We start from the raw sequence: 25,578 nt of genomic DNA, 5'->3' as shown, positions 1-25,578 counted from the left end.
AAAGCTACAGTAAATAAGTTAAAGACAAAGCACTAGCATGCTAAAGTATAAAAATACCAAAACAATTAATGATTAAATTATTCATAGGTTTTGCAACAAGACACAACAGATCAGTGGATGATCCTGTCTCCCTAGCTCTGTCGCACACAGCCTTGGAACACCTGGACACTAAGAACTCATATGTGAGAATGCTGTTTGTGGACTACAGTTCAGCATTCAATTCCATCATACCCAGCCAACTGGTGACAAAGCTCAGGGGATTAGGACTGTGCAACTCTGTCTGCAACTGGCTGCTGGATTTCTTAATCGAGAGACCACAGGTGGTGTGGATAGGTAATAAAACATCAACATCACTCAATCTGAGCACTAGAACCCCACAAGGCTGCTGTCTGAGTCCAAGGTTGTACTCACGACTGCACAGCAAGACACAGCAACAACCGCATCATTAGATTTGCAGATGACACCATTATAATAGGCCTTGTCAGTGATGATGACAGGTCCACTTACAGGGATGAAGTCGTATAGCTGCTGAGGTGGTGTCATAGCAATAACCTGGACATGAACGTAAATAAAACCAAAGAGCTAATAGTGGACTTTTGGAGAAACAGGCCACGCGCTCACTGCCCACTCAGTATTGATAGAAGGGATGCTCATCATTTTCATCAGTTAGTTTGTTGATAGCTCGCACAATAGGACTTGAAAAAAAAGAGATCAATAGTTCGTTTTAAAAATAATGTGCGTAGTTGTATTTACATGCAAGAAAAGTATTTTTAGAAAGTTATTTACCTTTGAATCGTCCCTGGTTTAGATCCTCTTTGCCTCCTCTCCCCTTTATAATAATAATAATAATAATAATAATAATTGCTTACACTTATATAGTGCTTTTTCTGGACACTCCACTCAAAGCGCTTTACAGGTAATGGGGACTCCCCTCCGCCACCACCAATGTGCAGCATCCACCTGGATGATGCGACGGCAGCCATAGTGCGCCAGAACGCTCACCACACATCAGCTATCAGTGGGGAGGAGAGCAGAGTAATGAAGCCAATTCACAGAGGGGGATTATTAGGAGGCCATGATTGATAACAGCCGATGGGGAAATTTGGCCAGGATGCCGGGGTTACACCCCTACTCTTTTCGAGAAACACCCTGGGATTTTTAATGACCACAGAGAGTCAGGACCTCGGTTTTACGTCTCATCCGAAGGACGGCGCCTGTTTACAGTATAGTGTCCCCGTCACTATACTGCGGCATTAGGACCCACGTGGACCACAGGGTGAGCGCCCCCTGCTGGCCCCCCTAACGCCTCTTCCAGCAGCAACCTTAGTTTTTCCCAGGAGGTCTCCCATCCAGGTACTGACCAGGCTCACACCTGCTTAGCTTCAGCTTATAATGCTTAGCTTAGCTTAGCTTCTGCTTATAATGTCGTCTCACTGTGCTTTCAGAAACGCAGATGTCCATCGAAGCCAAATGCTGTACAATGTCCCGTGTTGACTTCCCGTTTCTTTTCATCTTCATTATTTGGTGTGAGAGAGTCTTCGTGATTTTGGCCATTGTCCATCTCCTTCCCAAAGCGATACAGTGGTGCAGCTTGAATTCTGTACCTATATTCTGTATGGTATGGTACAGATAAAACTTACACCATACCGATGAGCTAATACCAGGACACCAGGAAATGTGTCTGATGCATTAGCAAGTTAAAACAATTGCGTCAAAAACCTGGGCGTAACAGCTGTCCCTTTTTCTGATCACTCGCTCTCTGGATACACGTCTCACCTGTCCTGTTCTTTGTTTTCCTAATTTGCTGATTATGCCTGCTGCGATCCACTCCTACCCTCACACCTAAAGAAGACTTTTAAATTTCTTTGTATTTTAAATATCATTGTGCAATTAACCCTTGTATGTGCTGTCCTTAAGGTGATATCACATAAAGGTTATACTGCTATTTAATTGGATATGCGATTAAAAAAATAAAAATAAATTAATCCCCGGCGGAACACATTCCATAAGAATCAACGCTTTTATATATCGCCTTTAAATGTGGCTTCTCAAAACGCTTTACAGGATAAAAACAACAATAACAGCAACAACAACAATATTGTAACAATTTCATTGCACTTTGACAGAGTGTCCTTAAATCAACTGTTGACTCTTCTCTCTTTACTACTTGTTTGGAGTGACTGAGCTCCGCTCTGTACCACACAATGATCACCCCAGAGTCTCTGCCAGGGGTGATTTGGGGTTTTTTGACAGAGGGCAAAAAACTCTCTCTCGCTTGCCCTCCACCCCCTGTGTATTGTCTGTTTTATTGTGCTGTCCTTTGACAAAACAAGGCTAGCCAGATAATGTGAATCGAAACCTGTTTTTCTAGCTTTTAAAGTTGTGCGATGTGTAAGCGGGAACACATCATTATATCTTACATATGAAAAATACATAATATAGCTCCCAAACAAACGCAAACATGTTTTTAATAAGATGCTTTTATTCACTCATAATCTGACAATTTCAGGAAGACTAAGGAAGGACTAAGGGAATTGTCATCTGTTGTTGAAGCTCTGTGAGCTCGGTGACTTTGAGACCACTTGTTATCCCAGGTTGTTTGAATCGCCACAATTCAAATAGAGAAAAAAGAGCTGACTGACAAGATTTAAGATGTGGCTGTCAATGTTGGATTAAAAAAAAAACATTGCCCGACGTTTGTTGCATTGCTTGAAAAATAACTTTATTTCGAGAGACTGGATAAGTAATTTAAGTGTTTTTTTTAACTTCCTGAAAAACAAGTAATAATTTAACTATATGTGCAAACGTTTTATGATATGTCGTTGTTGTGAATGTCTGTGGACATGTGCTGACTGGACAGGAGGCTCTACTGTACACAGAGAGGGGCGGGAGAGGGGGACAAGCCGATACATACTCTTAGAGTTTGATTAATAGGGAATATAATATATAGTACTAAAAATAAGATACACTCTACAGACATTCACAACAGCGACTGTCAGAAGATAGGACACAGCGGCTCAGACACCCGCTGAATGGAAAGGGACACTTTAATGTTCTGTATGGCTAATACTAAAGCCAATACTTTAATATTCTTTTCTGTATGTTTAACAATAGTGGGTACTGGCCTAATTCGGCCCTGCTCCCGTTGTTAGGTGTTAATGTGTTGTTGTTAAGTGTGAATTTGTATCTGTTTCCCTGAGGCCTGGCTTTTTTTCTGGAAAACCATAACTCTGGTCTTGTTCAGATTGACTGTCAGTGCCCAGGTCTGACAGTGCTGCTCCAGCAGTGACAGGTTCTGCTGCAGCCTCTGTTCTGTGGGCGACAGCAGGACCAGGTCGTCTGCAAAGAGCAGGAACTCGATTTCTGTAATTAATGCAGATCAGTAAATCAAGGGACAAAACAATTGTTGCGCCCGGCTCCTCAATGGGCTTTGACGTGCTAATGCGTTGGTTTAACAGTCCGGGTGTGGCAAGCCTCTGATGTCTCCCGACTTCGGCAAAAGGAACCTGCCTTTCATTGGACGGGAAAGCAAGAGCCGACTGCTACGCAGCCTTCGTGTTTCGAAATCTTGTGACTTTTGAAATTTATGGGTCCAGAGGCAAAAGTGCCTTGCCTTGCAATCTCTGGGAAACCATTAGTAGCATGGTGAATTGGAGATTCTCAACCCTTCGTGCGACTGGAAAATAATTTGTGATTGGATCAACGGAATGCTCCGTAGAAGGAGGCGCTCTTTTCCTCTAGTCTAACAGTCTGTCCACAAACAAAACATTCCTGTTAGACAAGAGGAATGTAAAAAAACAATTACTTTTTGTCAATGAAAACCGGTGAGTGTGTCTCTCTCTGCTGGATGTCCCTCTCACTCTCTGCTGAATGAATAAAAGAATTTTATTGAAAACGCGTTTGCGATTGTCTGGTATTTACTTTGGTCCCTTTTAATTGTTTTTCAATCTACTGTATTGCTTTGAGATGCCACTTTTAAAGGCGATATGTAAAATAAAATTTTTTATTATTGTTATAGAGAAACATGATCAGATTTTCCCTGGTTCAGAAAAAAGATCTAAAGTGCTACACATAACTTTCTTAATTTGATGTATTTAAAGCAGTGAACTACTGTAGGTGTCACATAACATTCAGAAATACAATCACGTATTTGACAAAAACGATTACAATCTAATCCTTCCACGTTTGATCCCAAAATCCCAAGAAATATAAATCTTAACGGGTAGAAAGCTATGCTGAAAGTTTATTAAGATACTTAGAAGACAAAGATACTGTATCAATTTATGTTGCATTAGCCTGATTATGATTAAAAAACACATATAATTAAACACGCGTTAGTGATTTAAATCAGAACACGATTTAAATCAATATAAATGTTTATATTGTAACGCATACTGTCCAGCCTCCATTTCTCTATAAAAATTTACTCTGTTGCACACACACACAATAGAAGCAGGAAGCAGAAGCAGGGACCGTTGTCAGAAGGGAAGAAGGTGACTATTCATTGTTATCAAAAATCACTTAGAATCGATCATGTTGCGATATTTTGAAATATAAAAGTCAATTGATTGTCCATAATATCGCTATTCTATTTTTTCGAAGAAATGTTTGTTAAAAGAAAAGTCCAGCACCAGCTGGATTTGAACACACAACCTGCGAGTTGTTAGTCAGGCACGTAGACCAGTAGGCTACAAGACATCTCGCATGAACAGGGAGGCGAAACAGCCCTACACAGCCCTGTCGCAGTACACGAATATAATCATATCGTTATTAAATTCTTTAGATACGAGATTCCATATTATATTAGCAGAAAAGCTTAAAACTACCACTTTTTCACATGCTATTTCACGTGCTAGTTAAATACTTCGATGCTTAAAATCGTTAGGGAGAAATGGAATACCGGTGTGTATTTTTCCTTTAAAGTACCGATTCCTGGAATCTGACTGGCTGACACCCTTCTGAAGTGGTTCCATAAAATCTGGTATACGGAAAAGAAAGCGTTGATAAAGACAAGTGTCTTTTAATACACTCTTTACTGTGCTCTTGAGGATCCTTGTGATATTTTGAGCTCTAGTTGAATGATAAGTGTCGCATTTTAAATCATTTTCGTAGTTAGAAATTATGAAACGCCCTGTTAAAAGCAAGGAAGTTTTTATGCCCGTTGAAGTAAAACAAAATGCCTGACAAAGTATGGCTTGGACAGATTCCAAGTGCTTGTACAAATGTGCTAAAGAAATTATACTTTGAGTATACAGCTTGTCCAAAGTCATCCATTATTAATCCTATTATTAATATCTTCGGTAAAGGCTTTGATGCAAAAATATTTCTGCTAAAGGTAGGTTGTGTACTTTTGTCCAACTGAGCAATCTTGCTTTCATAAAATATATCAACTTTCAATGACTGATGATTAACATGCTGTAATACACAGTTCAAAATTAAAGGCTCAAATGCTGTACATGAGAGGTTAAGCTCCCCCTGGCGGTTTTACAAGGTGACGCCGGATAGTTTCCGGCAGAGCGTCAAATGACGCGCGATTAACCACGTGACACTGCGTGACACCGCGTGATACCGCGACACGCCCACCGGGGTATGCCGCGAAATACCTCACCCATTTTGAATGGCTGCATCTGTATGTCCATTGCAGTAAAAGAAAATGCCTAACAAAGTAGGGCTTGGACAGATTCCAAGTGCATTTTTGCAATTTACATTGCATTGTGCATTGTGTTGCTGTAGTACAGTTTAAAATAATTAAAAGTCTAAACAGTATCAGCTTTATTTATGGGTTGCAATTTAGAAAAAGTCAAAAACCGCACTCAAAATGCAATTTAGAGCTTTCTGGCAAGAGGAGACACCCAAATTAATAATGTAACATGCCACTGTTTGTGCATGAACAAAGTTATACTGCTATTTCCTTAGATACGCGATTAAAAAAAACTAAAAAAGTTTGAATCCCCAGCGGAACACATTCCATAAGAATCAGCACTTTTATATATCGCCTTTAAAGGTGGCTTCTCAAAACGCTTTACAGGATAAAAACAACAATAACAGCAACAACGACAATATTGTAATTCATTGCACTTTGAAAACCAAGTAATTACTTATCTATATGTGCAAACGTTTTATGATATGTCGCTGTTGTGAATGTCTGTGGAGTGTATCTTATTTGCCTGTCTGTCCTGGCTCTCTCGCTCGCCCTCCCCCACTCTCTCCCTCAATTCAATTCAATTCAAGGTGCTTTATTAGCATGAGAAGATGGGTACAATCAGTGTTGGGTATTTACTTTGCTTTGAGATTCCACTTTTAAAGGTGATTTATAAAGTCAAGGCTTTAACTTGCTTTAACTCCGAAATGTATTTAAAAAATAAAAACGATTACAATCTAATCTTTCCACGTTTGATCCCAAGATCCCAAGAAAAATAAATCTAAACGGGGAGAAAGCTATGCTGAAAGTTTACTAAGATACTTGGAAGACAAATATATCAATTTATGTTGCATTTGTCTGATTGTGAATCAAAAAACACATACAGTATATTTAAACACACGTTTACGATTTAAATCAAAACGCGATTCAAATCAATATAAATGTTAATATTGTAACGCCTAGGTGACTATTCATTGTTATTAAAATGACTTAAATTCGATCATGTTGTGATATTTAGAAATATAAATTTGTTTGGTGCGAGTGAGGTTTTAATTAATCTCTGACTAAGGAAACGTTTCATTTTTTCAAAGAAATGTTTGTTAAAAAAAACCAGTAGGATTCGATCACAGACCGTGTGTGGAACCTAACCCACAGCGCCACCGGCAAAGTCACGTGCAGAGCGCTAAAAAAGCACTACAGAAACATTATCAACAGACAATGTACAGCGTGTACTATTCTTGTGTTGTGGTACATGAATATAATTATATCATTATTAATTTCTTTAGATACGCAATTCCATATTATATTCCCTTTTAATCAAATTCTAAAAGTATGCTTGTTGACTCCGGTATCACGTTAGTTAAAGACTTCGATGCTTAATGTTTAGGGAGAAATGGAATACTGGTGTGTATGTTTTCTTTAAAGTACCGAGACCAGCCATATACTGTATGTTTAAGTTCCAAAATTAATATCGTTTATGGCCTTCACATGCGTTACAGTATGCTCCTATTCTTTTTATGCTCAGCTATTAAGATTTCCCTTCAGTTGTAAAATTTAGTATCTACAACGGGCACAGTAAAAAGTTGTACAACACCTGCTATAAAGATACATATTGTAATACTTTCGGGTTCAGAAAGGACAGACACGAGAACTCAGACTTGCGGAGTTAAAGCAAGTTAAAGCCTTGACTTTATAAATCACCTTTAAAAGTGGAATCTCAAAGCAAAGTAAATACCCAACACTGATTGTACCCATCTTCTCATGCTAATAAAGCACCTTGAATTGAATTGAATTGAGGGAGAGAGTGGGGGAGGGCGAGCGAGAGAGCCAGGACAGACAGGCAAATAAGATACACTCCACAGACATTCACAACAGCGAATAAAACCCATAAATAAAGCTGATACTGTTTAGACTTTTAATTATTTAAAACTGTATTACAGCAGCACAATGCACAATGCAACGTAAATCGCTATCTTTGTCTTCTGTGTAATAATGTTCACCTCTCTGTCCAGCAATTTAACAATAGTAATAATAATGAACTTTATTGTATATGGCGCCTTTAAAGGTGGCTTCTCAAAGCGCTTTACAGGTTAAAAACAATAACAACAATACTGTTAGGCTGGGCAAACGATTTTTTTTTTTAAGAAATACAAAATGAGATATAATGATGTGTTCCGGCTTAGACATTAACGAAGAGCATAACACGTGGGCGGCGTAGAGGTCGGCTCTGGCTTTCCCATCTACTGTATACACTGCAAGTACAACCCCCTCTCTGCAGGAGTGCTGGCTGTGACGAATTAAACCGGTTTCACAGGTATTTTCAAAGTAGAACCAGGCGAGATTTCCAGCGAAAGACACCTCCCCCCTCAAAAACCCAGTAAGTACAGTAGTTACTAGTTAAAGGCTAGGCTCCTCAATGAAATCGCTTTAACATGCTAATGCGTTGGTGTTACAGTCCGGGCGTGGCAAGCTTCTAATTTCAACCCAACTACGGCGAAAGGAACCCTTCTTTCATTAGAAGACAATTAACATATTTTAGCCCTGAATGAATTAATAGCGAACATGGTTTACATAAAAGACATTTTTCCAAGAAAAGTTAGCCTTTGTCACTAATTAAACCACTAAATAAAGACATAAATATAAAAATCTTAAGATTTTTAAAATATATGACTTTGCTCAAATTTATTTGAAAATAAAAACGATTACAAACGCCAGGGGAGAGAGAGAACAGGGGAGGGATGTTGGTTTGCATAAGGGGAGGGGCTATGGAAATGAGGCCTGTTTGGGAATGTGGAGTTACATGTTCTGGCTGTTTGTGAATTATCGTTGTTGAGTATGGAGTGTTGAGGTATTGATTTTGTGTAATGCTTTATGTTGAAAATTGAGGTGGATTTTGTTTATGATAAAGAGGATAAACTGGGATGGGAGGAGGGTTTGGTTTTGCATAAGGGGCGGGATTATGATAATTGGAGGAATTTGCGAAAGTATAATGGTTTGATATATTTGATTTTGTATTGCGGTTGTTATCTATGTTTTTGGTTGGTATTATGTTTATATGGTTGTTTTTGTTGGTTGGTTGTTATTATGGTTATTAATAATACGATCTATAGTTGAAATCTGAGCCTAAATAAAAAGAAAAAGCAAGTGATTAGGTTTATGAGCAATCTAATTACTTATTCGTTTAAAACGCTATATAAAATAAAGTTTATTATTAATTTGCTGGACAGAGCGGTGAACATTATTATGCATAAGACAAAGATAACCATCCTGATCAGTTTAGAAATCTGTGTACGTTGTAAGGTTTTTACTTCTTAAACTTTTAAAATACACGTTTCGAATAGAAAGAAATCCTCTTCCTGGTACAGTACTGTATGTATAGCAAACCAGCACGTCTTTTTTCTCCAATCAGAGGGGTGTCAGATGGTGTCAGCCAATCACCATTCTGAAGCCCTACCATAATCTCTGGTATGGGGAGACCCCAGAATTCTGTCCCATAGTTTAGACAGATGATAGATACTTTTATTGATCCCCTGAGGGAAATAAAGTAAATCATTTTCATTTTAGGAAACTATTAAACGCTCGGTTAAAAGCAAAGGAGATTGTCTGTTATAGTGGACATAAAAACAAGAGTTCACTGGCATTTTATCCTAGAAGACACAGACCGGCGCCAGACCGGTAAAATGCCTGATGAACTAGGGATTGGACAGTTTCCAAGTGCTTGTACAATTGATGGAAATGTTCAAATAAATGTGCAAAAGAAATAAACAAAATAATCATTTATTTCTTTATCATATTGGCTAGCTAATGTCCTCTCTTTGCTAGTTAGTGGCTGTGTTTCTGCGTTGGGTAGCAACGGGTGACTGTTCTCAGGCGGAAGATGTAAACAGCTTAATTTCCGTGTTAAATAATTTTTAAAAATTAAAATTCATTCTATACAGCAATCGCATATTTGGGTACCGTTTCATAAAACTTTCATGCTTAAAATGTTTAGGGAGAAATGGAAGACTGGTGTGTATTTTTTCTTTAAACTATCAAGACCAGCCATACACAGTACAGTTTATGTACATACAGTAATGTTTATGTTCCTAAATTAATATAGTTTATGACCTTCAGATGCGTTATGCTCCTCTTCTTTTTATGCTCAGCTACTAAAATTTCCCTTTAGTGGTAAAATTCCATATAAATATTCAAAACTAAGCGGATTAAAATGTGCACAGTAAAGACATTAAATGATTAAATCTTTTCACTACCAACCAATGCCCCTGTCGGTCATTTTGGCCAGCCAATCACTTACCGCGGTGCCCTCCGGTGCCCTGCGGTGGCTTGTGGGTAGGTTACTGTACCGCGGGTTTTTACCGTGCATTTTGAATGGCTGCATCTGTAGATTACACTTTTATAAAATGTATTTAAAAAATAAAAACGATTACAATCTAATCTTTCCATGTTTGATCCCAAGATCCCAAGAAAAATAAATCTAAACGGGGAGAAAGTTATGCTGAAAGTTTATTAAGATACTTAGAAGACAAAAATATCAATTTATGTTGCGTTTGTCTGATTGTGAATCAAAAAACACATATATTTAAACACGCATTTACGATTTAAATCAAAACGCGATTTAAATCAATATAAATGTTTATATTATAACACATAGGTGACTATTCATTGTTATTAAAATGACTTAAATTCGATCATGTTGTGATATTTAGAAATATAAATTTGTTTGGTGCGAGTGAGGTTTTATTTAATCTCTGACCAATGGAAACGTTTAATTTTTTCAAAGAAATGTTTGTTAAAAAAGAGTCATGGCTCCAGTGGGATTTGATCACAGACCATGTGATAGGGGAGTCAGGAACCTAACCCACAGCGCCACCAGCAAGGTCACATACAGAGTGCTGAAAAAGCACTACAGAAACATTATCAACAGGCAATGTACAGCATGTACTATTATTTTGTTGCGGTACATGAATATAATTATATCATTATTAATTTCTTTAGATACGCGATTCCATATTATATTCCCTTTTAATCAAATTTTAAAAGTATGCTTGTTGACTCCGGTATCTCGTTAGTTAAAGACTTTGATGCTGTATGTTTATGTTCCAAAATTAATATCGTTTATGGCCTTCACACGCGTTATAGTATGCTCCTATTCTTTTTATGCTCAGCTATTAAGATTTCCCTTCAGTGGTAAAATTCCATATAAATATTCAATACTAAAACGGGCACAGTAAAGACGTTTACTGTAAATCTTTCTACGACAGACCAATGGACCACGAGTGCCCCTGTCGGTCAACCACTCACGTACCGCGGTACCGTGCGTCATCGTGTGTCACAATGCGCGAAGCCGTAGCCAATTACCTCCGGTACGTGTCTGTACCGCCCACTTTGAATGGCTGCATCTGTACGATCATTAACCTCCGTTGCTGTTACAGATTTACTGTATAAGTGGATATGATTTCATGTGATTCACTTGTTTGTCGTTTTTGGAAGATAAGAAAGCACTGCTTAAAAAATCCTGACTGGAATTAAAACGTCCTGTGTATTTTTTCCTCACTGCAGTATATAGCTTAACAGTGTGATTTAACAATATGTAATAAATAAAAATGTGTGAACAACTATTTTAGCCTCACTGTTGTCAGCATTATTACTGCTACTAAGGCTGTCGTGTTGGCTCTTGAAACCTCTTTAGTCATACAACCATCAGTGTCCTTGTTGCTACTGAGGCTGCCTTTGCTCTTCTGCATTGCCCTGGAGTGCAGCATCACTAGAAAATGATCCTCTACAGACCCACTGTAGAGACCACCATATTAAAGCCATGGATTATTGAAAAGGGGATAAAGATTTACAAATGTTTTTCTTGGAAATGAGAGGCTTATGCAGGAGAGTGTAGAGAGAGGTTAGTTGGAAACTACCATAAAATGCTCACTGTTAAATGTTTGCTCACTAGGAAACAAATCAGTTCTGGTTAATGATATGGTGCTTGACACCAACTCTGACCTGTGCCTACTAACAGAAACCTGGCTTAGACCCACTGACACTATTCCTTTAGTTGAAGCCTCACCTAATGGCTATACTTTTATACAGAAAGCTCATTGCTCAGGGCGTGGCCTAGCAGCCATCTTCAGTAAGTCTCTGAGAATTGAATTAAAACTATTAATGACTTTTTACACATTTGAAGAAATGCTTCTTAAAATAGCACCCGAATCATCTACATGCATTGTTGCATTGCCCATATGCATTGTTTCTTGCCAAAATTGTTGAACTGCTATCTGATTTAGTTATGAATTTAGACTAAATTGAGATAAGATCACTTTATTAGCCATATAAAGTTCCTTGCACTAGGAATTTGTCTTTTTGCATATCCCAGCTTGCTCACCATGAGACACACAGACAGTGAGAGAAAGGAGTGGTCAGAGTGCAGGGTCAGCCATTATACAGCACCCCAGGCCAAACAGAGTAGGATTCTTCTGAAAGACACAGAATTTGAACCAGCAACCTTTCAACCACAAGCAAATAGCCTTAGCAACAGTGCCACCACTCTACCCAGCTATAACAGGCATAATATTAGTTGTAATATTAGGTGACTTTAACATACATATGGATATACAGACAGAAACCTTCATTAAAACTTTCTTGTCTCTCCTTGACTCTGTAGGTTGTAGTCAGCATATAACAGGACCAACACGTATACAGTCATACACTAGACTTAATTATTACTCATATAACTGATATTCATCATGTACAGTACTAGTCCATCCCATCAATTGCTCTTTTTCTGACCACTCTTGAATTACTTTTTCGATTAGACTGCCCTTTATAGCTGCCGAAGAGAAGGCTATTACAACACGACATATCAACGGGGGTACTTCATTAAATTTTATGAACACGATGAACAGTGCTAGCTTCATCTCCAGTAATAATGTTGACGAAATCACACATATCTATAATACAGGTGGGTAGCTGTGTCAGCATGCGTAGGCTGCAAAGGAACAAGTAATAGGTTTATTCCATGCTGAAAAAAAGAAGAAAGAGAACACAACGTTTCAGCCGTGGAGCCTTCTTCAGGTGTGAAGAAGGCTCCACGGCCAAAACGTTGTGCTCTCTTTCTTCTTTTTTTCAGCATGGAATAAACCTATTGCATAACTATAATACAGTGCTCAGACAGGCCCTTGATGATATTGCCCAGTTAAAGACTAAGGCAGTCAAAGCCACTAGACACTCTCCATGGTATAATGATCACACACGATCCCTTAAAAAGGAGTGCCGCAAACTAGAGCAAAAATGGAGGTCTATTGGTCTACAAGTATTGAAGTCAGCATGGACTGATAGCCTAGAACAATATATGAAAATGTCCTATATAGAGCTTGTTTGGTCTACTACTTTGAACTTATTGAAACCAATAAAAATAACCCTCCCTACCTATTTAAGACAATAGCTAATCTTACAAACTTTAGTATTGACAATTTCATTAACTTCTTTAATAGTAAAATTAACACCATCAGACTTCAAACACAATCAAATAAGCCACAAATGTGCACTTCACTAGTGTTTTTCAATTAATTAATGAACAAGAACTCAAGAAATTAATTATTAGACAAAGTCAACCAACTGTCCGCTGAATCCCATCCCCACTCAGCTAGTAAAAGATTCCCTTGAAGTTCTAGCAGGACCTATAATTGGTATGATGAACACGTCCCTTGCATCAGGCGTTGTACCTGATCAATTTAAGGTAGCGGTTGTTAGACCACTCCTTAAGAAGCCACATTTGGATCCAAAAGTTCTAAAGTCCTGTCTCAGACGTCCCATTTCTATCTATAATTTTTGAGAAAATAGTTTTGGCCCAAATTCAATTGTATCTGGACTCAAAAAATATACTTGAGAAAATCCAGTCTGGTTTCCACCCAGGCCACAACACTGAAACTGCATTAACAAGAGTCGTAAATGATATTCTGTTAGCTACTGACGCGGGGAATGCAACATTGCTTGTGCTTCTAGATCTTAGTGCTGCCTTTGACATGGATGACCACTCTATTTTGTTAGACAGGCTTGAGTTTGAGGTTGGCTCATGTGGAACAGTCCTTAAGTGGTTTACTTCATATTTAACTAATCGTTTTCATTATATTCAAATATCTAATAAAATACTGATTCGTCAATGTCACCAGTTCAATTTGGGGTACCCCAGGGATCAGTGCTGGGACCAATATTTTTCTGTCTGTACATGCTGTACATAATCCGAGAACATAATATTAACTTTCATTCATATGCTGATGACACTCAAATATACATTTCGTTAACACCTAACGACAACTTGTCTATGATAACTTTAGTTAATTGCATTAATTAAGTAAAAACTTGGATGTGTGAAAACATTTTGTTGCTCAACTCTGATAAAACTGAGGTTCTGTCGTTTGGAGGCAACAATACTGATAGGACAGCACTCAACTCCGAGGATTTAAACATTTGCCTCAAAGACTCAGCACGTCTACAGATATCTGCACGGAGTACTGACATACAGAAGACATGATGGATGGATTAATACATTTATTCATTTTTTCCTTTTTTTTTAAATTGTATGTTAGCATGCCAAAAGGAGTTGGGCAGCCAGTTGATCGTGGACCCCTAGAGTTTTTTTTTTTCTCCTTACTAAGGAGTTTTTGGTTCCTCTCTTCCATTGACTTCTGTTCTGTATTCACAACATGTATGGTCACTTGCTTTGTTAAGCGCCTTGGGGCAACCTTGTTGTGAAAGGCACCATATATACAGTAAATAAATTTAAATGAATTTATTTGAACATCATCAACAGTTCCCTTTCCATGGGTGCGGTCCCTACTGCCTACTACCAGCACCAAAATAAACATACAGTTATAAATAACATGTAGTACATTGACCTTTTTTGACCTCACTTAATAAGTGATAGATAAAACAGAACATTTACTTTATTTACAAGCTATTTGAAGAAGGAGGTAACTCAAAGCTTGAAGCCCAGTGGGTGAAACAACAACAACAGCAGCAGCAACAACAATAATAATAATGGTAATAACAACAACAACAATAATAATAATAATACAGTGTGTGTTCTCCTGTCATGGTAAAAAATAGAACAATATACGGTATATAATGTGGATATGTATCGGGAATGTCTGTGATAATTGTATATGATTTTGGAACAGGTAATTTCTCAAACAGGTAATTGCTCACTTCTGCTGCCATAGTGTGTAATGGGATCAGCTGAGTTCGGATTTAAAAAATAAATCTGTGAACCTTCACTACAATAGCCATAGTATGGAGACATTTTACGGGAAGAGACATGGTACTTCAGCATGTAAAAAGGTAAGCAAATACAGTAGGCTTCATCTGAAATACCCTAATATAGTACATAATACAAGGTATTATTACTGTAGTAAATTATATATTCTATGTTTAATATATATAATATTTTAATATCTATATTTAATATTTAATAACAGCTGAATACTACTGCATGACATTCTTTCTAACATGTATTCTGTTATTTTTTTATAGGTTGTGGGTCTCGGCTCTCCACTACTCACCAGGTTTTCAGTCTATAAGCATGGTGTGGAGAATTTTTGGCAGCTGTGGGAGCAGTCCCACTCATTGCTGGGAAGGACCGGGAAGTGGGTGGTGCTGTCCCTGCTGTCTCTCTCCCCTCAGGAAGCACCATATATATGGACCATGCCACAGCAGAATTCACAGATGCCAATGCCATATACAGTTTTCCCAGATATCCAACATTTGCCCATCAGTCAAGAGAAGGAAAAGTGATTGTATGTGCAGTGCACCGGCACAGATGGGAGAGAGAGAGACAATCATTATGCTACTCTTCTGTTTCAGAACTTACTTTATAAATTTGATTAATAGGGAATATAATATGGAATCGCGTATCTAAAGAAATTAATAACAATATAATTATATTCAGGTACTGTAGCACAAACAGTAGTATAAGACTTTCTACTGATATGTGTACAGCTGTTTCAGTACTTGTTACCTGACTACATTTGTGGTGTGATGGCTTAAGTAACTGACTTATAAACCTGAGGTTCCAGTTATTGCCATGAGTTTTCTTTTAACAAATAAACATTTCTTTGAAAAACTAAAATAGTAATAGCAAAATAGCAACATTATAGACACTATTGACTTTTTTATATTTCTAAATATCACAACATGGTTGAATCATGTGCAACATGTGCAACTGTACGTGAATATAGTTATACTGTTATTAATTTATTTAGATATGAGAATCCATATTATATTCTCTATTAATACAATTCTAAAATTATGCTTTTGTTTAATCCGATAACGAGCGTATTCGCAGAAAAGGTTAAAACGGTCAATTTATATAAACATGTTAAAATCCGGCTATTGCCCTGAGTTTTCTTTTAACAAATAAAATTTTCTTTGAAAAACTAAAATAGCAATTATTAGGGACACTAAATTGACAATTTTTTATATTTCTAAATATCACAACATGTTCGTACTGTATGTACACAGTGGTACCACAGGGTGCAGAATGCAAACCCACATGAGCCTGAAAGCCCTACATTATTAATAATATCTTCCGCGTCGCATTAAGATTGGAATGTTCCTTTTTTACAAGTTTAAAAGGAGGCGATACACAAGTGACTCCTCTTTAACTCTTCAGTTTACAGAGAAATTTCACCAAAGCCTCACAACATTGTCCAATAATACTCTTCTTTTGTCTAATTTTTAGTTTAGCAATATTTAACATGTAGATGTTCTCAAGAACAGCTAGAAGACCAGAGTCAGACGGATCGAGGATTTTGAAGTTGACTCGAAACTCGAAACCTGATAGGAAGCTAGTGCAAGGACTTGAAGACAGACATAATGCATCCCGATAAGGATTCTGGCTGGCCATTTTGAACATATTAGATTCAGTGTGTATTTAATTACCCCATTTAACTGGACGTGCATTTATTAATTCTAGAAAAAAATGCCTTTCTTGATTTCTCTAGTTCCCTTAAAAAGAAACTATTATTCCAAATGCAGAGTACTACATGGCCGGTATTTATATATGATATTTGTGATTTTAACAAATTAACACAAGCGGTTTTGGGTGATTTAAGTGTTGTATTGCAGAATGTAAGACTAGAGATGTTGGCAGGAAAAAGATAATTTTGGGAAAGTTGAGAAATACACTGATAACAAGAACACTTCCTAATGGGGTTAGACAAACTTTTGACAAAAAGTATTATGAATTATAGACCGCAGAGGAAGATGATGAAGTTAACAGACTGTATGTTTACATAGATACTGAAATGAGGATTGTATTATAGATTTTGTGTAGTTGCTAGGATTGAATTGTGTGTTGGATGTACATGAATTGAAGGACTGGGCAAACATAGCTTATGCTGATCCACAGAGTCAGCATCTTAAGATGTTTATATTTAGAGGCAATTTGTTTAAATAACTAACTAGGTATGGATACTGATGTGCAAGAGAGGTGGAAAGGCTGTTTCTTTAAGCCAGCACTATAAAATAATTTATCCTCAGTGAGATGCTACCATCTCATAGTGGGTTTCTAACTCCACACAGTGCCTTTACTTCCATCCATTTTCTAATCTTTATCCAGCACAAAGGATTTGGAGCCTATCCCAGCAAGTAAGGGACGCAAGGCAGAATACACCCTGGACATAGTGCACTCAGGACAGACAAACAGACACAAACACACACATACCAGGGCCAGTTTTCCCATAAACCAATTAACCTACCAGTATGCTTTGAAGTGCCAGAGGGAATCATATCACGCATATGGAGAAAAACCACAGAACCCAGAGAGAACATGCAAACTCGACACACACCAGATGGCAGGAATTGAACCTAAGGCCCCAGTGCTGTAAGGTAGCAATGCTAACCACTTTGCCACCATTAGAAATGAATGGAGATCTTAGTTTCTAGTTTTATCTTTCTAGTTCAGAGGTTTGCATGTATAATTTAATTTTGATTAGAAAAGCGCAACAATTTATTACAGTGCTAAATTTAATATTATTGATTTCTTATAGTTTATTCTAACACCTAACTTTCTTAATTAGATGTATTTAAAACAATGAACTAAGTGAAATACAATCTAGAATAGTTTTGTGGTGTTTGTATAGTTATGTATAATGCTTGGAGTTTGTAATGTAGGGCGCTCTGAACAAGTTAAACTTTGAGCATGAAAAATGTATTTCCCAGAAGCTATACTGATTCTCTCCGTTGCAGTGCAGTTAAAAACGCCTGTAGCGGTTTCACAAAACCTCACAAAAAAGTTGTGAGAACACCTGCTTTGTGTATAAAGTACATTGTGAATGATTTCACAGCCTTCACTTTGTCATTTTTATGCCATTTTTTTGACCACACATAAATATTCTTATGTCCATATCTTCACAACGGAAATGCAGAAAGCCTTCAAACCAAATGCATTTTAAAGACCACAACTTGTGAAAATTTTCACAACCCCTACATAAACATATCAGTGAGCTAATTATTTCTTTCTGACACTCAGGGAAACTTGGGGTTTTGATTGATGTGTAATTATGCACCATCTTTGTCAGATTGTGAATCAATAAAGGCATTAATTAAACACGCATTTGCGATTTTAATCAAAACGGGGGTAATGGGGTTAGACCATTAGACATGCAATACACTTCCACGTGATCATCTTAGAATCTTTATGTAAGCTTTAAGTTTTTTTTACTTTTGAATTATACATTTTAAACACTTTAATTTTGTAAATGCAACGCACATTCCGTACAGATACAGTACAATCCCATTCTCCTGTCTTCCTGTGGTGTAAAACGAATTAGCAGGTGATTGAGATAACAATGCATCGCCCACTGAGTGAAATGTTCTTTTTTTACAAGTGTAAAAAGAGGTGATACGTGTCTCCTCAATAACTCTTCAGTTTATAACAACTTCAATATATAACAGCTTCACTCTGTTATAGCTTCACTCTGAGTCTAATTTTTAGTTTAGCAGGATTTGCGCGATTTTAAAAACAGCACCCATGATGTTCATTTTTTTACACAGAAGACTGACACAGCTTTTGGTTGTGAATCTCTTTTTCTAATAAAACATTTTTCAGACTGTCTGTGGGGGGAAGGGGGACTGTCTTTCATTGGAATGTTGGCCTATTCTACTTTGAAAATGAAGAGGAGGAGGAAAAGAGTTATAAAACTGGTTTCTTTACAAACAATTTATCCAGTGGGGCAATTTAACAGATGCCTCAAGCCTTTGAAAGTCTTCTTTGAAAACCTAAAATAGCAAATAATATTGAAACTATAATGACATTTTTAGAATGTGATTAATAGGTAATATAATATGGAATTGCATATCTAAAGAAATTAATAACGAATTAATTAATATATTATTAATAATAATTAATAATGACTATATTATATTCATATACTGTAGCTTAAATCCTGCTAAACTAAAAATTAGACACAAGAAGAGTATTATTGGACAATGTTGTGAGGCTCTGATGAAAGTTCTCTGTAAACTGAGGAGTTAAAGACACTTGTGTATCGCCTCCTTTTAAACTTGTAAAAAAGGAACATTCCAATGTTAATGCGACATGGAATATATTATTAATAATGTAGGGCTTTCTGGCTCTTGTGGGTTTGCGCTCTACACTCTGGGGTACCACTGTGTAAATACAGTACGAACATGCTGTGATATTTAGAAATATAAAAAATGTCAATATAGTGTCCATAATATTTGCTATTTTCATTTTTCAAAGAAATGTTTATTTGTTAAAAGAAAACTCAAAGCAACAGCTGGACTTGAACACCGGACCTCATGCTTATAAGAACCACACCACAGACACAGTCACTTGCCAAGCAGTGAAAGAGCCGTACACATATAAAAGGAAAGTCTTATACTACTGTTTGTGCTACAGTACCTGAATATAATTATATCGTTATTAATTTCTTTAGATACGCGATTCCATATTATATTACCTATTAATCAAATTCTAAAAGTATGCTTTTGTTTACTCCGATAATGAGCGTATTCGCAGAAAAGCTTAAAAACTATCACTTTTCTCACAAAGTATATAAACGTAATACGGTCAGAAGGAGCACGTAAAAATGTTTCCGAAATAACAACATGTAAGACTTTGATGCTTAAAATGTTTAGGAAGAAATTGAATAGTGGTGTGTATTTTTTCTTTAAACTACCAATACCAGCAATATACAGTTAACATAATATGTTTATGTTCCTAAATTAATATATTTTATGAGCATGTGAAAGGCATGGTGAATTGGAGATTCTCAAAACTTACTTTGTATGATTGGAAACGAATATGTGATCAGATCAATGAAATGCTGTGGTGTTACTTTTTGTCAATGAAAAAATAATGAAAAATAAGTATTTTCGTTTACAAAAAAGGTTACAAAGAAACTGGGCCACAGTAATACTTTGAGTTTACAGCTTGCCCAAGGTCATTCATTATTAATACTATTAGTAATATCTTCAGTAAAGAGTTTGATGCATAAAATATTTCTGCATAATTCAAATATTTATTATAAAGGTGGTAGGTTGTGTACTTTTGTCCAACTGAGCAATCTTGCTTTCATAAAATGTACCAACTTTTTAATGATTAACATGTAATACACAGGTTAAATTTAAAAGTCTAAAGAGTATAAAACTTAACTTCTTAATTGAATAAAGATTGTCCCTCAGCAGTGATCAGGATTTGAAACCAGGTGTTTTCTGGTGACAGCTCAAATGCTGTACACAAGAGGTTAAGCTTTATTAGCTCCATCTGGTGGTTTTACAAGGTGATTCCAGATACTATTAACATAATCCTTTTTGCATGCGGTAAAAAGCGGAATTATGCGTTATGACGCGTCATGACGAGTTTTGATGCGACGCCCACCACATTGTACTGCAGTGTACCCTGCTCATTTTGAATGGCTGCATCTGTATATCTTCTTCTGCAATGTGTCTTGTTTAGCAGGATTTGCGCAATAAACATATTTTTTTATTGGGTTGGCATTACCCACGTCTGTATCACTATATGGCACAATTTTGAGTCGGAGTTCTATTAATAAGACAGAGCACCTTCCAAGAAATTTAACTACATTTTATTTTTCCATTTCAACTAAAGGAAGTGAATAGAAAGTCAAATCAGTCAGGATCTCAGACGTTAATAAGTTAACATTTCAGTCTAAAATATTGCATAACAAGACCGCATCTACACTAGTACATTAGTAAACAACAGATTGAGTCACTGGATGACTTAAGGTGTAACGCATCTGTCTTCATTGTGATGGCATGGTTTCAACATATTGATAAGCTGTTCTCTAGTTATTGGAAATTGTAAAAATAACCCTTCTTCCTTCTAAAGGAATGTCATGAATTTTATAAAAGCTTACAAACTGCTTATCTTTTAGCTTCCTAACTGCTTATCACCCTGGCAAATGGAAACATACCCGGGGGCATCTATAGGTCAGTGGAAAAATGCAGCCCATGTCTTAAATGCAGTAAAAGGACAGTCAAATGTCCTGTTCTGCAAATGTAAACAATAACAAAAATCCTAATGAGTTGTTTTTCTCTACCCGAGGTTGCATAAGAATTGATAGTTCGCTTTAAGGATTTGGTAATCTATTTCAAAGGTAGAAAGCTTGTTTGTCACTGTGTATAAAAAGTGCTGAGCAATGTCTTTCGGGGAGACTAGCTTCTGCAAGTTGCTCTCTCGTATGCATGCAAAATAAACGACTCTTCTTTAATTCCAATATAATTTAATGTCCTTTAATATGATTCTACACCTCCTTTGTTTAAATTAAAGAATTCCATGAAGAAATCATTAATCATTAATCACGATACCATCATTTATAATAATTTACACACACTTACGCCGGAGCCAATTTTAATTAAACAGTAAACCTGCCAGTACGTCTTTGGACTGTGCAGTACAAGATATAGTTTAAAATTTTAAATTGTGAATTTTAAATTGAAAGAAGTACATTGCGTTCACAACAAGCTGTAATAATAAACAAACCAAAGAAAAACTCTAATCAGGCTTTGAACTGCCTGGGTAGAGCACACTACATTACAATCTGTGAGCATTTTATTGTCTATTAGCACTATAAGGACAATAATTAAAAAAAAAATGAATTTCAGAATGTTCCCAAAATATCCAATAAGTGATGTTTTTAGCTGCTTAATTATACGATTCCGTATTGATTTTCCCTATTAATTGGTATTAAATCAGTACAACCATTTTCACAATAGAAACATGTAGTGTTCTTGCTATGTATTCTTAGAAAAGGATAGAACATTATAGCATTTTATGAATTACAGTATGTTTTTATAATGTTAGAACAAGCACATTAAGCTTCCAAAATATCCACTGTAAGTTACCAAGTTAATACTTTGATGTGTAATATATTTACAAAGAAGGTGGAATACTGTTGTGTACTTTTTATATTTAGCTACTACTGTATGTACATTAGGTACGTATTACGTTATACTTCTGTTTTTATTTTCTGCTATCAAAATTTATCTTCAGAATTTCTCAATAAGAATGTTAACCTGAAAAAGGCACACCGTAATCATAACAAGCTACAGTATAATAATAAACTCTTTTTATATATAAAACTGAGTAATTTTGTTTTGATAAAATAGACCTACTTTTATTCATTAATTTAATATTTAAAAAAAATGCAATACACATTTTAAAATGAATGAAAGTCTAAACAGTATACAACTTACATTCTATAAATGGAAAAAAGATTGTCTCAAAGGGCTCAGCACTGACCAGGATTTGAAAACAGGTGTTTTCTGGCAACAGCTGAAATACTTCCACATGCCACCCTAAGCATTAACTGTGCCACTTGGCAGTTGTACAAAATAGTGCAGTCCAAAAACAGACTTTTTTTAAAATGTGGTGGTGCATTATGGTGTGCTAGGGAATGCACACTGCAAATTGCTGTAGTATCCAGCACACTTTCTGAATGGCTGGAACTGTAAGTCTCTATTTCAGTTGCTTTTAAAGTCATGTGTCAGATATAAGATCTTGTTACTAAATTTCTCTAAACCTGTCCTGTAGGCTCCATTCAGTTGAGGCTGGTCCTTTGTTCACTGTACTTAGGACTAAATCTTGGACTTTTGATGACCATGACTTTTCTATCACTGCTCTTTTGTTTTGGAATTCCTTTCCTCACACTGTACAAGATTCAAATTCCTTGACTCTCTTCAGATCTTAACTCAAAACTTAGATTTTCACCAAGGCTTATGTCTGATTCCCCTACATTCTATCTGTTTTAGCCTGTATGCCTTTATTAATGAGATATGTGGGTTGCACCTCTGTGTTTTTTAGTATTTATTTTTTAAACTTTTGTTTTGGAGCTTCATCTGTTCCTTCTGATGCTAGCTCTCTATATCATTTAGTCCTTAAAGTGCAGTACATTCTGCATTGACTCTGGGTTCCTCTTTGCACAGCCCTCGCAGTTCCCAGTACCCTGCATCTTTGTGAGGCCCAAATTGTAGCACAGTCTTTTGTGGTGATAGAACCCCCAACTTTCCTTGCTGGTATCCAAGGTGATGCCCATGCTGTCTCTCCTCTCTAGCATATCCAGGCTTACCTGCTCATTGTCCCTGATTGCCTGGGTAAGAAAATGTAACCATGGGTTTCAGAAAATCTCTCAAGCTATCCACTGCCTCATTTACCAATTTATTCCAGTAAGCCCTCCTTTACCTCTATCAAAAAAAATACTAATTAGAATATCACACCCAAACATCTCCACTATCACTGTCGAACGTAGCAATTTCTACATTCTCATCAATGTATTTGTTAGATCTGCTAAAAGTTATCTTGATCATGTTGTTAGAAATTTGGGATTACTAAAATGGTGAATCAGAGGAATTGACCATGTGTCTTAGTCAATAACTAAAATAAATAACCATAACCCCCAACTTGTACATGAATTCTCAAAATAATATTCTGGAGCAGTTGGTTTAATTAGGGGCACACAAATCATTTGTTCTCTGGTACAGTTTTGGTGAGAAAAGTGTTTAAATATTTATTAATAATAACAATACACTCAATATACAACACAACACATAAACATACCTGTGTACTGTACATTACAAGGTTAAAGAAAAGGCACTTCAGACCCCTACATCTAGGTCATCCTAGGTCAGTAAGTTCTCTAAAAACTCTGCAATTGAGGGATTCTGAATTCCATTGGTGTTATGAGATTCCTTCTCATTTACTGTAGGGTTCTGACAGCCTCATCAAGACTGTCATTCTCTTGAATCTGGCATGATACAGATGCAGCCATTCAAAACAAGTGGGGTGTGCTGCGGTATAACACGGTGGGCGTGTCGCAGTATACCGCATCATACCGAATGCAAATTAGATTATGTTAATAGTATCCCGAATCACCTTGTAAAACCACCAGGTGGAGCTAATAAAGGTTAACCTCTCCTGTACAGCATTTGAGCTGTCACCAGAAAACGTCAGTTTCGAATCCCGATCACTGCTGAGGGACAATCTTTATTCAATTAAGAATTTAAGTTGTATACACTTTAGACTTTTAAATTTAAACAGTGTATTACAGCATGTTAATCATTAAACATTAAAAAGGCGGTATATTTTATAAAAGCAAGATTGTTCTGTTGGACAAAAGTACACAACCTACCACCTTTATCATAAATATTTTTATTATGCAGGAATATTTTATGCATCAAAGTCTTTACCGAAGATATTACTAATAGTATTAATAATGAATGACCTTGGACAAGCTATAAGCTCAAAGTATTACCCTGGTTCACATTCTTTGTAACCGTCTTTGTAAACGAAAAGAGTTTATTTTTTCATTGACAAAAAGTAACACCACAGCATTTAGTTGATCCGATCACGCATTCATTTCCAATCATACAAAGTAATTCTTGAGAATCTCCGATTCACCATGCCTTTCAGATGCTCATGAACTATATTAATTTAGGAACATAAACATATTACTGTATGTAAACTGTACTGTATATTGCTGGTCTTGGTAGTTTAAAGAAAAAATACACACTAGTATTCCATTTCTCCCTAAACATTTTAAACATCAAAGTCTTACATGTTGTTATTTGGGAAACGTTTTTACGTGCTCCTTCTGACCGTATTAGGATTATATACTTTGTGAAAAGTGATAGTCTTTTAACCTTTTCTGTGAATTCGCTTGTTATCTAACAAATGCATACTTTTAGAATTTGATTAACAGGGAATATAATATGGAATTGCGTATCTAAACAAATTAATAACGATATAATTATATTCATGTACTGTCTGGCGGAATAAACTGAAGAGGTTAGTTAATGCGACACGGAATTATTAAGAATTATCACCTCTTTTTACACTTGAGAACGAATGAGAACATTCCACTCAGTGGGCGGTGCATTGTTATCTCAATCACCTGCTAATTCGTTTTACACCACTGGACGACAGGTGACTGTACTGTATCTGTTCAGAATGTGTGTTTCAATCAATACAGTAATTGATTAAAATCGCAATTGCGTGTTTAATTAAATGCCTTTTTTGATTCACAATCTGAAAATGAAAACCGCGTTAAAGTCACCTTGAATTTAAAAAAACGATTTTGGCACACCTGTAGCATTTTCACGAAACCTCCTAGAGTTGTGAGAACACTTGCTTTGTGTATAAAGTACATTGTGAATGTTTTCACAGCCTTCACTTTGTCATTTTTATGCCATTTTTTTGACCACGCACGAATATTCCTATGTCCGTATCTTCGCAAGGGAATCAGTGTGAATTTTAATATTAATTAAATGACTGCGGGCACTTTCCACCCCCTCTACATTCTCAGAGTAGAACAGACTAACCTTCTAATGAAAGATGGCCCACCCCCCCCACGGACAGGAAAAGTGCCCACAGGCACTTAAACTTACTATGGTCAATAACAGTAAAC

Source organism: Lepisosteus platostomus, chromosome 14 (genome assembly GCF_059453375.1).
Source record: "Lepisosteus platostomus isolate fLepPlt1 chromosome 14, fLepPlt1.hap1, whole genome shotgun sequence".
In the NCBI taxonomy this organism is placed as follows: Eukaryota; Metazoa; Chordata; class Actinopteri; order Semionotiformes; family Lepisosteidae; genus Lepisosteus; species Lepisosteus platostomus.
Note: the sequence above shows the minus strand (reverse complement) of the source record.